Source organism: Pan paniscus, chromosome 15 (genome assembly GCF_029289425.2).
Source record: "Pan paniscus chromosome 15, NHGRI_mPanPan1-v2.0_pri, whole genome shotgun sequence".
NCBI lineage: Eukaryota > Metazoa > Chordata > Mammalia > Primates > Hominidae > Pan > Pan paniscus.
The window spans coordinates 93893981-93910610 of record NC_073264.2 but is presented as its reverse complement, the minus strand read 5'-3'; the positions used below and the strand labels follow the sequence as shown (position 1 = coordinate 93910610).

Sequence of the window (16630 nt, the reverse complement as noted above, 5' to 3'; positions counted from 1 at the left end):
CTCCAGGCCTCTCTCATCTCAGCCTCCTCCCTGCTGCTGGCCTAAGCCTCTTTTGGGGCTAGCCTGCACCATCACCGTGGCAACCTCCAGTAACCCCTCCCATTAGCCCACAACTTGCAGCCACCCTGTCTTGTTCACACTTTGAGCTCTCAGTCCACACTGTTGCTGAGGGGGACCAAGAGGGTTATCTCTTGTCCTGCGTTTGCTTAAATATGCCAGGCATCAGGCTACTGTTTTTATTTAGAGACATGGTCTCACCGTTGCCCAGGCTGGAGTGCAGTAGTACGATCATAGCTCACTGTAGCCTCTAGCTCCCAGGCTCAAGTAATGTTCCTGCCTCAGCCTCCTAATTAGTTGGGACCACAGGCGTGCACCATCACATGCGGCTGATTTTTTAAATTTTTGATAGAGACAAGGTCTCACTATATTGCCCAGGCTGGTCTTGAATTCCTGGCCTCAAGCAATCCTCCTGTCTTGGCCTCCCAAAGTGATGGGATTATGGGAATTAGCCACTGCACCCAGCTGCAGGCTACTATTTTTATCCCAACTTCAACCGTTAAAGCCTTAATCAGGCAAAAGCCACGATTTATTCTCAATTAGGGAGTGGTTAAGGACACACTCTGCCTCACTTCCTAGACAGTGAATTCCTGAGGGGAAGGAACAAACTCCTTTTCATCTCAATGCTCAGCTGCACCTGGCATAAAACGTGCACCTACTAAATGTGCTGTGGAATAAACAGATGAATGAACTCCTGATGCTCCCCATTGCAGAAGATTGCGAAAGCATAGCACTCATGAGAGTTGGCAAAGGACTTGGGCAGACCTGGGCTTGAAGCCCAAGGTCACTTTGAAGCTATGATGCTGGACCATGTACTTAACCCAGGGCTTGGCAACTTCCCTTGTGTGAAGAGTCAGACAGCAGACATTTTCAGCTTTGTGGGCCATAAGGCTTCTCACATAGCTATTAATACTCAACTCTGTCTTATTTGTAAAAACAGCCAGAGATAATGTGTCCGGAATTGGTTCCTTCTGTGGGTTCTTGGTCTCGCTGTCTTCAAGAAAGAAGCTGCAGACCCTCACGGTGAGTGTTCCTCTAAAAATGAAACCAAACCAAGAAACTGAGTCTTGCTCTGTCGCCCAGACTGGAGTGCAGTGGCGCCATCTCGGCTCACTGCAAGCTCCACCTCCCAGGTTCACACCATTCTCCTGCCTCACCCTCCCCAGTAGCTGGGACTACAGGCGCCCACCACCACACCCAGCTATTTTTTTTTTTTGTATTTTTAGTAGAGATGGGATTTCACCATGTTAGCCAGGATGGTCTCCTGACCTCATGATCCGCCCGTCTCAGCCTCCCAAAGTGCTGGGATCATAGGCATGAGCCACCGTGCCCGTGAGTTACAGTTCTTAAAGACGGTGTATCCGGAGTTCGTTCCTTCAGATGTTCAGCTGTGTCCTGAGTTTCTTCCTTCTGGTGGGTTCGTGGTCTCACTGACTTCAGGAGTGAAGCCGCAGACCTTCACAGTGAGTGTTACAGCTGTTAAAGGTGGCGGGTCTGGAGTTGTTTGTTCCTCCCGGTGGGCTTGTGGTCTCCCTGGCTTCAGGAGTGAAGCTGCAGACCTTCGCAGTGAGTATTGCAGCTCATAAAGGTAGTGTGGACCCAAAGAGTGAGCAGCAGCAAGATTCACTGCAAAAACCAAAAGAACAAACATTCCACAGCACAGAACGGGACCCCAGCAGGTTGCTGCTGCTGTCTCGGGTGGCCAGCTCTTATACTCTTATTTGGCCCCACCCACATCCTGCTGATTGGTCCATTTTGCAGAGCGCTGATTGGCCCATTTTACAGAGTACTGATTGGTCCGTTTTTACAGAGTGCTGATTGGTGCATTTATAAATCTTTAGCTAGACACATCGCTGATTGGTGTGTTTTTACAGAGTGCTGATTGGTGCATTTACAAACCTTTAGCTAGACACAGAGCACTGATTGGTGTGTTTACAATCCTTTAGCTAGACAGAAAAGTTCTCCAAGTCTCCACCTGACCCAGAAGCCCAGCTGGCTTCACCTCTCAATAATACCTAAGTCAATGGGTGTGGCTGTGTTCTTATAAGCTTTTATTTACAAAAATAGGTGACAGCAGTGTGCTGATCTATAACTTACTGTAAAAAAAAGATTGTAGAAGAAGACCACATGAGACAACCCATGAAGGTAGCCCGAACTCTTGTGCTGGAATGTCCTTGAGCAGGAGTGCACATACTCCATCACATTAATTCCATTTAACTCAATTGACTGAGCCTCACTACGTGGCACTCGAATGGATCGTCGTTTGTTTTTCTCTCAAGTTTCTTGGGAGGCAATGCCACCAAACATTTGAGAAGTAGCATTGCGAAGGAAGTAAAGAGGTTGGGATTCTGGAACCATACTGCTTAGGTCATAGTTCTGGCTCTGACACTTAAGACATATGTGACCTTTGCAAAATTAACTTAACCTCCCTGACTTAACCTCCCTCAGTTGCCCTATCTGTAAAGCTTGGGTGACAATAACTGTCTTTCTCTCTCAAAGGGTTGTTATGGGGACTAAACGGGTCCAAATCACCTGAGGCTTTCTAAAGATTCCAAAACCCAGACCACATACAAACCAACAAAATCACAATTCCTGGGGGTAAGGCGGAGGTGTCAACCTAAAATAAGAGTTTATTTAGGCGTAAAGTGTGAGGATGGACCACCCAGAAACACCAACTCCAAAGGAATGGATTTGGCATTCTAAAATAGGGAAGTTAAGGTTTCATTTATATAGGTAGAGATAGGAATTTTGAGCAGGATAACAGTATTCCTACAAGGTTGGCACACAGGTACAACAATTTGATTGGTTATTGGTTTCTTTTTGGGAAGGGAACATTGAACATTTTTTATATAGGGTGTAATAATCATAGGTTTTATGTCTCTGGTCTAAGCAAAACAGGATAACAGAGGGAAGAAGTTATAATCTGTAACAAGGTTCATTACTTAACAAGGCAGGAGCTTTTGTCCCTGAAGTCGTTTAATTCTTCCTAGACATCGTTCAATAAAAGAAAGCGAGAATATAATGTGGGAATAGAAGTTGTAAGCATACGTGACTGACATTACAGTCAGTTCAAGGCTTAAAGTGTTTTTTCGGTGGGGGGGTTCCAACAGCTTTTCAATTTTATTTTCACAGGGGCATCAGTATTTTTGAGGCTTTCCTAAGTGGCTCCAATGTGCGGACAGGTTTGCTCCAAGAGCTGGTATGATCTTTCGGTAGATGCTTCTGGAATCACTGCGCCCCTAGACCTCAAGTACCTCGGATTCCCCACCTCACTTCAGTGCGCAACTACTGCCCCTCCACCCCCGCGCCCAGCCCAGAAGCCCCTGCCCATGCACACTGGGATTTGTAGTCCCTTTGGCTCGCCGGCCTCGTCCTCTCCTCCCATTGGTTTTGGCAGATGCCACGCCCCATAGCTCCACCAGTCACCGCGGCACAGTGGCCCTTAAGCGAGGAGCGGCGGCGCCCGCAGCAATCACAGCAGTGCGGCCGTCGTGGGTGTTTGGTGTGAGGCTGCGCGCCGCCGCGAGTTCTCACGGTCCCGCCGGCGCCACCACCGCGGTCACTCACTGCCGCCGCCGCCACCACTGCCACCACGGTCGCCTGCCACAGGTAACCGCGAGCCCCAGCACAGAACCGGGTTCAGTCCCCACGCCCGAGGCCAGGGCCTCCCGTCTGCTCTCTCAGGCTCTCGACCTCAGGGCTGGGATTTTCATTTTTCCCGTCCCTTTCTGAGTAATCAGTTTCTCACCGTGCGAGGGGGAATTTCAGGAAACATCCCGAGGGAAGGGAAACCCTGTGGCCTCTGCTTGGTGGGGCTGGGGGTGGAGGTTTCTCGTTTCTCACGCGTGTTGTGGCTGGAAGGGCGCAGTGCTCTGGAGGGGGAAACTGAGGCGCGGGAGGAGACGGGATTTACTGAGATCCCGCAGCCAAGGGCCCCTATGGGACTGGGGCTTGGTTCCAGCCTTTACGACCTAGGAACAGTTCAGACTTTTGATGTTCTTAATGTGGAGGATTGCACCCGTGGGAAAGGGCTATTAACGACGACAACAAAAATACCCAAGCTTATAAAGACATCTATTTAGAGAAGTCAGGGAAGCTCTGGTTCTGGGAGGTTTGAGCTGGTGAGTTTCAGGACCACCCGCATCAATCTTGGAAGTGAAAGTTAACTGGTTTCCTTTCCCGTCCCTATTTGATTTGAGGTTATACCTACGTGGAGTGTTCTATGCCAAGCATTATAGTATCTGGGGGCTGGAAGAAGAAACTTCGTGTCGCGTGCTTTGTTTTATAGATGAAAAGGAGTGCCCAGGGTAGTTGACTAGCCCTGTGGTATGTGGTGAATGGAGTAGCCCAGTTTTCTTTACTCTGGGACTTGCATAGCAAACATTTTCGAGCCTTACTAAGCTTTTTGAGCAGAGATTGTTTCATAAAGGGGAGAGACAATCTCTAGTGAACAGTTCCAGTGTTAAAGGGCTGGAGTATACAGGTGTGTACAGGGGCAGCATCTAACCCTAACTTGTGGGAGAGGTTGAGACTTCGCAGAGGTGGGGAGGCTTGAGTGGAGTTTATGTGTTTTTTTTTTTGGTTTGTTTTGTTTTGTTTTTGAGACGGAGTCTCGCTCCGTCGCCCAGGCTGGAGTGCAGTGGTGCGATCTCGGCTCACTGCAACCTCCACCTTTCCGGTTCAAGTGATTCTTCTGTCTCAGCCTCCCGAGTTCTGGGATTACAGGCACCTGCCACCATGCCCGGCTAATTTTTGTGTTTTTAGTAGAGACGAGGTTTCACCATGTTGGCCATACTGGTCTCGAACTCCTGACAAGTGATCCGCCCGCCTCAGCCTCCCAAAGTGCTGGGATTACAGGCATGAGTCACCACGTCTCGCCTTGGAGTTTGAGGGCTGGGCAGGACCTAGTGAGATGAAGGAAGAGAAAAGTGTTTCATCTGGAAAACAGCATGATGAAGGCAGAGAAAGAGCAATGCTTTTGCACTGGAGTCGTGGAGTCTGGTGCAGTAAAGGGATTTCATGTGGGTGGTAGATTTTTTTTTTTTTTTTTTTTTGAGACTGAGTCTCGCTCTGTCGCCCAGGCTGGAGTGCAGTGGCGCTATCTCGGCTCACTGCAAGCTCCGCCTCCCAGGTTCACGCCATTCTCCTGCCTCGGCCTCCCGAGTAGCTAGGACTACAGGTGCCCGCCACCACGCCCGGCTAATTTTTTGTATTTTTAGCAGAGACGGGGTTTCACGGTGTTAGCCAGGATGGTCTTGATCTGCTGACCTCATGATCCACCCGCCTCGGCCTCCCAAAGTGCTGAGATTACAGGCGTGAGCCACCGCGCCTGGCTGGTGGTGGGATTTTATGAGTGTGAGAATAGAGGGGTACATCTTCCAGGGCTTCCTGTGCTGCTGTGAGAGATTTGGAGTTTATCCTGAATGTCCAGGAAGCCACATTTACTGTAGATCTGTATCTCAGATACTCTGTAGTGTGGAAAAGTGTTGGAGAAAGGCCACACTAAGGATACGGAGGTCATTGCAGTAATCCCCAGGAGAATTACAAGGGTTTTAAAGACAGTTGCAGTGGGAGGGGAGGAGAAAAGATTTGATAGCTCTAAGGAGGTAGAATACACCATACCACAGCATTAATCAGTAAGAAATATGTAGAAGTAAACTCTGTCTCTTGAGGTTTCCAGCCGATGACTATCTTTTGAAGAAATGTCCAGCGTATTCTTTTTTTTTAACTGCACAAGTTGCTTTGCAGACCATAATTGGAATCCCAGTTTATCAGGGGGAAGTTGTCACATGTACTGAGGGTATTGAAATCTGAATGGTTAAATAATCATATGATAAGACTCAAATTTTCTTGTAATCCAGGAAATGCACATTGAAACTATAATTAGATCATTGTATGTTCATCAGATTAGGAATTGCAAAGTTTGTCACTATCAAGAGATGATAAGTGTTTGAAGAAAATGAGATTCTCGCTGGGCGCGGTGGCTCGTGCCTGTAATCGCAGCACTTTGGGAGGCCGAGGCAGGCGGATCATGAGGTCAGGAGATCAAGACCATCCTGGCCAACATGGTGAAACCCCGTATCTACTAAAAAATACAGAAATTAGCTAGGTGTGGTGGCACGTGCCTGTAATCCCAGCTACTCGGGAGGCTGAGGCAGGAGAATTGCTTGAACCAGGGAGCCGGAGGTTGCAGTGAGCCGAGATGGCGCCACTGCACTCCAGCCTGGCCAGAGAGGGACATGCCATCTCAAAAAAAAAAAAAAAAAAAAAAAGAAAGAAAATGAGATTCTCCTTCACTATGGGTTGCAAGTGTATCTTTGAGCAGTATAGCCACTAGCAGATTGGATATATCTTAAGATCAGTGGTTCCACTTCTAGAAAATACTAAGAAGCCAGAGACATTTGTATACAAGGGGAAGGATATTAGGGTTGTTTGTGGCAACACTGTTTATAATGGTTTAAAAAATTGGAAACAGCCTAAATGTCCATTACTAGGGGAATGCTTGTAGAGTGGGTATATATCTTTTTATAATAAATCGATTGGAAAGAAATGCTAATTTAGGATAGTGACAACTTTGCAGTGTGGGGAGGATGGGATGGGACAGAAGGAACAATTTCGTCTGTAATGTGGAAAAAAGATGAGTGGGTTTATAAAATAACAGAGAATGGTCTGGATGATAGGTAACTGGTGTTTTATGTTATTCATTGTACATTTCTATAGGTTAATGTCCACCCTTCAATTTCTTGAAGTAAAAGTTAAAGTAAAAATTTAACTTGAGTTAACATGTAGCTATAAAAAGTTAGGCTCAGTCATTTTGGGAAAAGGCTGCAAACTGCACTGGTCCCAGGTTTCAAAAATAGTAATTTGGGTGAAAGAAAACTCAAATGCCAAATAAGCATTAAAAATTAAAATGTGGAGAAGTTATTAAGCATTGAGCGACATTTTTGGATTTTTAAATTTTTTTGTTTTTTGTAGAGACTGGGTCTCACTATCTTGCCCAGGCCAGTCTCAAACTCCTGGGCCCAAGTGACCCTCTGGCTTCGGCCTCCCAGAGTACTGGGATTACAGGCAGGAGACACTGTGCCCACCGTTGACCCAAATTTCCTTTCCTAGAAACCTAAGTTCTAACCATTAATAGATTAAAAACATTTTTTGACTGCTTCTTTTGAAATACGTGTTACTTGCTTATACTTTCCATAATACTAAAAGATAGGCCAGGCGCGGTGGCTCACGCCTGTAATGCCAGCACTTTGGGAGGCTGAGCCGGGTGGATCACCTGATGTCAGGAGTTCGAGACCAGCCTCAACAGGGAGAAACCCCGTCTCTACTAAAAATACAAAAAATTAGCCGGGCGTGGTGGTGCATGCCTGTAATCCCAGCTACTCGGGAGGCTGAGGCAGGAGAATTGCTTGAACCTGGGAGGCGGAGGTTGTGGTGAGCCAAGATCGTGCCGTTGCACTCCAGCCTGGGCAACAAGAGCGAAACTCCATCTCAAAAAAAAAAAAAAAAACTAAAGGATAATTTCCTAAAAAAAAAAGATCAAGTCATTACTCTGTAAAATGTAAAACTGAACATGTGTTAAGGATTTTATTTAACTCATTAATGAGGTGTTGGAGACTGCAAAGTACAGCCAATTTGTAGATTAGAAATACTGAATTGAATTTGCAAATGAAAGACAAAACTGGCCTCTCTACAGAGGGGGAAGGAAGTCAAATGAACCTACATTTGGTAACATGCATTTGCCTGTCTAGACTAGAATTATTTGCATTGCTGTTACCCATAGTATGCAGAATTATAAAATAACTCCTATAAATTAGAATTAGATAACCGTGAAGAGTATGCTCTAATCTAGAAGCTAGTTTGCCAATGAATCACATTTTCTCTGTAGGAAAAAACAACAATAAACTAAGCTCAGTAAAATAGATTTTTCTTTTTCTTTTTTTTTTTTTTCTTTTTGGAGACAGAGCTTACCCTGTCACCAGGCTGGAGTGCAGTGGCGCGATCTCGGCTTACTGCAACCTCTTCCTCCCGGGTTCAAGCGATTCTCCTTCCTCAGCCTCCCGAGTAGCTGGGATTACAGGCACATGCCACCACACCCAGCTGATTTTTGTATTTTTAGTAGAGACGGGGTTTCACCATGTTCGCCAGGATGGTATTGATCTCTTGACCTTGTAATCCGCCCACCTCGACCTTTCCAAGTGCTGGGATTACAGGCATGAGCCACTGCTCCTGGCCTAGATTTTTCATCTGAGTTAAGATCTAGTTGGATGATGATGATGATAATGATAATTTTTTTTTTTTTTTTTTTTTGAGACAGAGTCTCCCTCTGCTGCCCAGCTTAGGAGTGCTGTGGTTTGATCTCGGCTCACTGCAACCTCTGCCTCCAGGACTCAAGCAGTTCTCATGTCTCAGCCTCCCGAGTAGCTGGGATTACAGGTGCATGCTACCATGCCTGGCTAATTTTTGTATTTTTAGTAGAGACGGGGTTTTGCATGTTGGCCAGGCTGGTCTTGAACTCCTGGCTTCAAGTGATCCACCCACCTTGGCCTCTCAAAGTGTTGGAATTATAGGCGCAAGCCACCACACCGGGCCTGGATTTTTTTTTTTTTTTTGAGACGGAGTCTCGCTTTGTTGCCCAGGCTGGAGTGCAGTGGGGCGATCCCGGCTCACTGCAAGCTCTGCCTCCCGGGTGCACGCCATTCTCCTGCCTCAGCCTCCCGAGTAGGTGGGACTATCGGTGCCTGCCACCACGCCTGGCTAATTTTTTTTGTATTTTTAGTAGAGATGGAGTTTCACTGTGTTAGTCAGGATGGTCTCGATCTCCTGACCTCGTGATCCACCCGCCTTGGCCTCCCAAAGTGCTGGGATTACAGGCGTGAGCCACTGCCCGGCCCTGGATTTTGTTTTAATCCCATTCTTTAGCCAGAAAATCAAAGGATTTAAAGGACTGAATGACCCTTTAATAAGCTCTACCATCTCATTTCACAGATGGACTGTGAAGGCCCAGAGAGAGGAAGGGTCTCCCCTCAGTTAGTAGCTGTATATTTTGTTAAAGAAAAATTGCATCAGTTTTTTTTTTTTTTTTTGAGACAGAGGACAGAGGTCTCGCTCTCTCACCCAGGCTGGATGGTTCACTATAGCCTTGACTTCCCGGGCTCAAGTGATCCTCCCCGCTCAGCCCCTTGAGTAGCTGGGACCACAGGTGTGCACCATCATGCTGGCTGTATTTGCAGAGACAGAGTCTCCCTATGTTGCCCAGGCTGGTCTGGAACTACTGGGTTTGGGTGATCCTCCTTCCTTGGCCTCCCAAAGTGTTGAGATTACAGGCACGAGCCACCACGCCCAGCCTGTATCCAATGCTTTTTAAATTTTTTTCTGTTTGACACAGGATCTCATTGTGTTGCCCACGTTGGTCCCAAACTTCCAGGCTCTAGCAATCCTTCTACCTCAGCCTCCTAAGTAGCTGGGACTGCAGGCATATGCCAGTGTGCCACGCATGGGTATTTTTTAAAAACAGCAAGACAGGCTGGGTGCAGTGGCTCACATCTGTAATCCCAGCACTTTGGGAGGCTAAGGCAGGTGCATCACTTGAGGCCAGGAACTCGAGACCAGCCTGGCCAACATGGCAAAACCTAAAAATACAAAAATTAGCTGGCATGGTGGTGTATGCCTGTAATCTCAGCTACTCTGGAGGCTGACGCATGAGAATCGCTTGAGCCTGGGAGGTGGAGGTTGCAGTGAGCTGAGATCACTCCATTGCACTCCATTCTGGGCGACAGATTGAGACTCTGTCTCAAAAAAAAAAAGCAAAACAAAAAACAGCAAGACATTTTCTTTTAGCTACTGCAATAGGAGAGAGAGACTTCAGTATGGAATGGAGCTCAGCTCTAGGATGGCAAGGTCAGCTGGGGATTTATAGCCCATGGGCAAGGTGAGGGGGGGTTAGTGGAATTCCTTAAAATATTCAGTATACTAAGGTGCCATTTTTTGAGGTAGTGGGTCCTGAACCCCATCAATAGAATATTACTAAGAGGAACTTCATTAGATATCGAGGGTGAGAGATTCTCTTCTGGATTCTTGCTAAAACTGGACCTGGCAGACCAAGGCCTTGTGGAGAAGAGGGCTCAGTGGAGCCTGACTAAAGTTTGGTCAAGGAGACAGTTCTTGTCACCTGTGCTTATTTCTTCTGCACATTGTCAGCCGAAAAACCTTGCAGGATGATTTTATTCTTTTTATTAGGTAGAGTCTCACTCTGTTGCCCAGGCTGGAGTGCAGTGGCACAATCTCAGCTCACTGCAACCGCTGCTTCCCAGGTTCAAGCCATTCTCCTGCCTCAGCCTCCCGAGTAGCTGGGATTACAGGTGCCCACCACCACGCACAGGTAGCATGCCCAGGTAATTTTTGTATTTTTAGTAGAGACGGGGTTTCACCATGTTGGCCAGGCTGGTTTCAAACTCCTGACCTAAATGATCTGCCCGCCTCGGCCTCCCGAAGTGCTAAGATTACAGGTGTGAGCCCCCGTGCCTGGCCTTCAGGATGATTTTATTTTAAACCCCTAGAAAGCAGAGAGTAGAATCAAAACCTTTAGGTTTGGAAGGCTGTTTACAGATTTCATTGTCTAACTAGCTGCTTTGCTTGGCTTTGATGGTCTTCTGTGTCTAACCCAGAGCCAGCAGCTGGCACTGAGGGGTCACTCCTGATGGTGGTTAAGGTGTAGGCTTTGGTATCAGACCTGGATGTGAACTGGACTCTGCTACTTAGATGGCCCTGTGAACTTGACCTTATTACTTGCATTGTTGGTGATAATTTATCTAGAATGGGCACTGCATCCCAAACTTCTCAAATGGATTAAACCTGACTTGATGGTACATTTCTTGGATCCAAGTGAAGTCTTTTTTTTTTTTTCTTTTCTTGACAGGGTCTTACTCTGTTGCCCAGGCTGGAGTGCAGTGGCACAATCTTGGCTCACTGCAACCTCTGCCTCCCGGGTTCAAGCAATTCTCCTGCCTCAGCCTCCCAAGTAGCTGGGATTACAGGTGTGTGCCACCATACTTGGCTAATTTTTGTATTTTTAGTAGAGACGGGGTTTCACCATGTTGGCCAGGCTGGTCTCGAACTCCTGGTGTCAAGTGATCAACCCGCCTCGGCCTCCCAAAATGCTGGGATTACAGGCATGAGCCACTGCACCTGGCCCCAAGTGAAGTCTTTTAAGTGAATTACTGACCTGGTATAGCCCTGTAACCTGAGCAGGGATGAAGGCCGAGTGGGAACAGCAGAGGACTTGTCATTGGAGGCTGGTGAAGTCTGTAAAGGCTTGTTCATTGACTTTGACTTTGTGTAGCTCAGATACTCCATTGATAGGCTCTTCTAAGACAAGAGCTGTTTATGCAGCAAGCCCACCAGTGCCTTAAAATAGTAGGGCACGAAAGAGCACCGTGGGTGTCCTACTGCCAGAGGAAACTGTGAGGGCCTGCTCTGTGCTCGGGCCCTGGGGTGCAGGGTGCAGTGCCTGTGGTTCCGGGGCCTCCCAGACTTTCACATAAGCAACTCTTTCTTTGTGTGACAAGCAGGTGATGTAGTGGAACAAACACAGTCTTTGCCGTCAGATCTGCGTGGTCCCAGCAGTGCCACTGACCACCAAGTTTCTCTACCTTTCTGAGCCTCAGTTTCCTCACCTGTCTGAAGGGAATGGGGATCCTTGCTTACAGAGAACTGTTGTGAGGATGGTGTGAATAAAGTGTCTTGCACGTTGTGTGGTCGATAGTAGATAACCCACAAACGTGCCACTCTGTGCCACTCCGCAACACATCCCAGTCTCTGAGAGTCTTTCTTTCTTTCTTTTTTTGAGACGGAGTTTTGCTCTTGTTGCCCAGGCTGGAGTGCAATGGCACGATCTCGCCTCACTGCAACCTCTGCCTCCCGGGTTCAAGTGATTCTCATGCCTCAGCCTCCCGAGTAGCTGGGATTACAGGCATGTACAACCACGCCCAGCTAATTTTGTATTTTTAGTAGAGACGGGGGTTTCTCCCTATTGGTCAGGCTGGTCTTGAACTCCCGACCTCAGGTGATCCTCTGAACTCGGCCTTCCAAAGTGCTGGGATTACAGGCGTGAGCCACCGCGCCCAGCTGGGAGTCTTTCTCTCTGATCTCCCCTGGCTGGGGCAACGACTGTCTGTGTTGTCTTCTCCCTGCACGTGGTTAGCAGACGATGCATGTGTCCCAACAGCGCCCCTGGGAGATCTTTCCAGTCTTGGCACGTTACGATCTGCCTTAGGTTCTTTTTAAAACCTTCACAGTATCCCACCATAAGGCTGTACTGTAATTGATCCAGCTAGACATTTACGTTGCTTCCAGTGGTTTGCCCTAATATATGGCTGGTGCCCTCACCTCCATAGTTTCTTCCCCTTTTACAAATGACACCTCCCACTCCTACTGGGACTCCCTCTCCTGCCTTATTTTTGTCCATCACTGTCATCACTATCTGACAACCTATGTGTTTAAATGGTTTGTCTCTTCTCTCTGGAATGCCACCTCCACGAAGAGTTTTGTCTGTTTGGTTCACTGTTCAGTGCCTGTGAGCAGCTAGCAGGTGCTCAGTCCGTGTTTGTTGGATGGATTCGGGGTGGGGGTGAATGTAGGAGAGAGTAGATAGGAGGAGAGGAAGTTAAAGGAGAGGAGGTAGATGATGATGATGCCTCTGTGAGATGAGGCCTGTGTAATGGGGACCCTGGAGAGCCACAGCCAAAAACAGCAGAGTCACAAAGAGCGAGTAATTTAGCCGGCGTCGTTCACTTTTTCATCAGTTTTTCACTTTGATAAACCAGGAATCATAGGGATGCTGCCAGATTATTGGTGACTTTGTTTTGATGCCTTGACTTTGTCAAAAATCATACAATAAATGCCCATAGGAAATTAGCATGTAAGGTAGCTGCTTTGAGGCATGTTCGTTGCCAAGGGTAATGGAATGATTATTTTACTTTTGTGTCTCTCTTCACCCCAGGCCTTTCTATTTTTATATGTTTCCCAAAATAGTGTTAGTGTATGTGGTTTTTTTTGTTTTTTTGTTTTTTTTTTTTTTGAGACAGAGTCTTGCTCTGTCACCAGGCTGGAGTGCAGTGGTGCGATCTTGGCCCACTGCAACCTCTGCATCCCAGGTCCAAGCGTTTCCCCTGCCTCAGCCTCCAGAGTAGCTGGGACTACAGGTACATACCACCACGCCCAGCTAATTTTTGTATTATTAGTAGAGACAGGGTTTCACCATGTTGGCCAGGATGGTCTCAATCTCTTGACCTCATGATCTGCCCACCTTGGCCTCCCAAAGTGCTGGGATTACAGGCATGAGCCACTGTGCCCGGCCATGTATGTGGTTTTTAAAGTAGCATTTTCTATTCGGCAACGTAATGTGAGGCTTGTAGCATTGTAGTCAGGGAATCACGACTCTGTGTTTATAAGAAAAAAGAATGATGGAGCAGGACCATCACCAAGTAGAGACTATGAAAATATCATTTTTTTTGGCCAGGCGCGGTGGCTCACGCCTGTAATCCCAGCACTTTGGGAGGCTGAGACAGGCGGATCACGAGGTCAGGAGATCGAGACCATCCTGGCTAACACGGTGAAACCCCATCTCTACTAAAAATACAAAAAATTAGCCGGGCGTGGTGGTGGGCGCCTGTAGTCCCAGCTACTCGGGAGGCTGAGGCAGGAGAATGGCGTGAACCCGGGAGGCGGAGCTTGCAGTGAGCCGAGATAGCGCCACTGCACTCCAGCCTGGGCAACAGAGCAAGACTCTGTCTCAAAAAAAAAAAAAGAAAAAGAAAATGTCATTTTCTGTATCAGTAGGGCACTTTTCTCACAGAGGATTAGAAGAATGAAGGATTAACTCGATTTTGTAAAAATAACCAAGTGGTGCTTTTTTGGTGCCTGCTGTGTGTTTGCTAATTTAGGTGGATAAGTAGGTGGTGTCCGTTCTGTTGTTCACAGTCAGGTCAACCGTTTGTTTCTGGTATTTTATTTATTCATTTTTCTCCTAAATATGAGGGAGTAAAAGTCACACACCATTGCCCCCAGAGAGACGCTCTTTGAGACTATGTCATATGAACGAAACTCAGAATAAACAGGTGTGCAAACTAGGGAACCCATTTATTGCTGATAAAAGATGACAGTAACAGCCAGGCTGTGCCTGCCATGTGGTCTGGGGGCATCTTCTCACTCCCTCAGACAGGGTCAGCAACCAATGACCTATGGGCCAAACAAACCACCTATTTTATAGATAAAGTTTTATTGGAACATAACCATGTTCTTTTGTTTATATATTGTCTCTGGCTGTAACTGGCTCATGGGTTAGTAATTCATCACTTCCAGAGTCCAGTTAACAAAAGCAAGATCTGGTACAAAGAAAGCGATTTATTTCCAAGTTGCTTAGGGGAAGAAACACAGGCATCCCACCTTTAGATGTACTGCTTTGCTTTTGGAGCAGAAAGTGGGCACTTTTAAAAGGCAGGGGAGGAAGCAAGCAAGGTGGGGTGTCCACGTGTTAGCTTGGTGTCTTATCTACTGTGTTGTCTGTCGGTTGAGCTGGTGACTGCTGGCATCTTTGTGGGCAGGACTAGGCCAAAAACTCCCCAGGTGGGAGGGAGTAGCAGGCATGCTTTTTGACTAGTATCTCTCAAGGGAACCTCCTGGCAGGTGAGAGTTCTGTATTGGGCATGCTTTGGTCTGTAAATCAACTCTTAACTCTTGAGGAGTTAGGTGAACTTGCCCTGTAGGGAGTGTCTGGTGCAGGAGGGGCGGGTAAAAGGCTATATTTGTGTTTCTCAAGGGCTAAGCAGGAAGTGGGGAACCAGAGGAATGATAAAAGGAGAGACAAAAATAATTCAACCATCTCTTAGAAAAATGCAAGTACTTGGTGACTGGCTGCTTTCAAGATACAGTGGCAGAGTTGAATAGTTGTGAGAGAGATGGCCTGGCCTGCAAAGCCAAAAATATTTACTTTCTGGTCCTTTGCAGAGAAAGTTAGCCTACCCCTACCCTAGGGGAAGGCTTTCCAGGGAGGCTGCTGGGTGAGCTCCGAGTAGGTGAGAGCCGTTGGTTGGAACACTTTGGTAGTGACTGTCACACCTCTCTTGTGGGGTCACTGAAGAGCTTGGGGGACATGGATATTTTTGCTCCTTGACTCTCTCTCGCCTGTCCTCACTGTTGCTTCTTCACAAGTTTGTATAATTGCATCTTGTATTGGTTCCTTACCTTCGAGCTGCCAGGGGTGCTTGAACCAGAGTGACTCCATGATGAACAAGGGCTGGGTAAAATTTGGCTGAGACCTGCTGGGCTGCAGTCCCAGGAGGTTAGGTATTCTTAGTCACAGGATGTTTATGGTTAAGGGAACAGGTTAATGTTTACCAAACAGACCCAGGAAAGGTCCTGATGTCCCTATATCTTAAGAACAAAAGCATTTTTAGTTTAATAATAAGTTCACTTTATTTTATTTATTTATTTAAGACAGGGTCTCGCTCTGTCACCCACGCTGGAGTGCAGTGGCACAATCTTGGCTAACTGCAGCTTCTGCCTCCCGGGTTCAAGTGATTCTCGTGCCTCAGCCTCCTGAGTAGCTGGGATTACAGGCGTGTGCCACCACGCCCAGCTAAATTTTGTATTTTTAGTAGAGACAGGGTTTCACCTTGTTGCCCAGGCCAGTCTTGAAGTCCAGACCTCAAGTGATCCGCCTGCCTCGGCCTCCCAAAGTACTGGGATTACAGGTGTGAGCCACCGCACCTGGCCATAAGTTTCACCTTAAAGATAATAACATAGATTCTTGTGAAAGACAGCAGTTCTACAAAGATTAACGGTCCTCTGTCCGTTAATCTTGCCTTGTAGCAGGCACATCTCCCTGTGACTTTGTTTTGCTTTGTCGTCTTATGTCTAAACAAGCATTGCATCTAAGGTGGACACGGTCCTCCTCTTGCTTTTGGGAACACTCTGTTCTGTCTGTAATGTGTTCTTTCATTGTTTCACTTGCTGAATAAGCTTGCTTGCACATTATTCTGTGGACTTGCCCCAAATTCTTTCTTGCATGAGGTCCAAGAACCCTCTGTTGAGTTCTGGATCAGGACCCCTTTCTGGAAACACAGCCCCACAGCGAGCCCTTGTCAGGTCGAGTGGACTTGTGGGGAGCCTCCTCAGGTGCACATGAACAGACTCGTGGTTCTAGCACTGGGGGTCCTCAGCACTCCACTGACCTATCTGTTATGTGCCATACTAGCCGCTACTCCAAGAAAAAAAAAAAAAACCTGAACAAAACAAATCTGGGAGCATCTTACTATAGTTACCAGTTGCCCGTCCATTGACCTTGCAGTGGAGCTAAAGAAACCTAAATTTAGCACGATTTCAGGCTTTCGGATTAAGAATTAAGTTCTTGTTAGGAGGCAGTCCTTGAGGATGGGGCAGTGTAGTCTGTTGACCAGGATGCTGGGTTGAGAACAGGTGGACCAGAGGCTGGGGGATTTAATGCAGTTCTGCCACATCAAAGGTAATCTGAGGCTAGCAGCATAGTGTCACCTGACACTTGTTAGAAATGTAG

General features: G+C 47.2%; 1 protein-coding gene across 2 annotated transcripts in view; it reads left to right on the top strand.

Moving 5' to 3' along the window:
- Positions 1-3194: 3194 nt before the first annotated feature.
- The window catches only part of LGMN (legumain), a 46184-nt gene continuing 32748 nt past the window's right edge, over positions 3195-16630 (top strand). Inside the window, exon 1 of one of the 2 annotated variants that reach the window (XM_003832785.4) lies at positions 3195-3666. The gene's annotated coding sequence lies outside the window, so the exon portion shown is untranslated. The remainder of the gene's footprint in view (positions 3667-16630) is intronic. The other variant, XM_008958213.4, reaches the window with a different exon arrangement.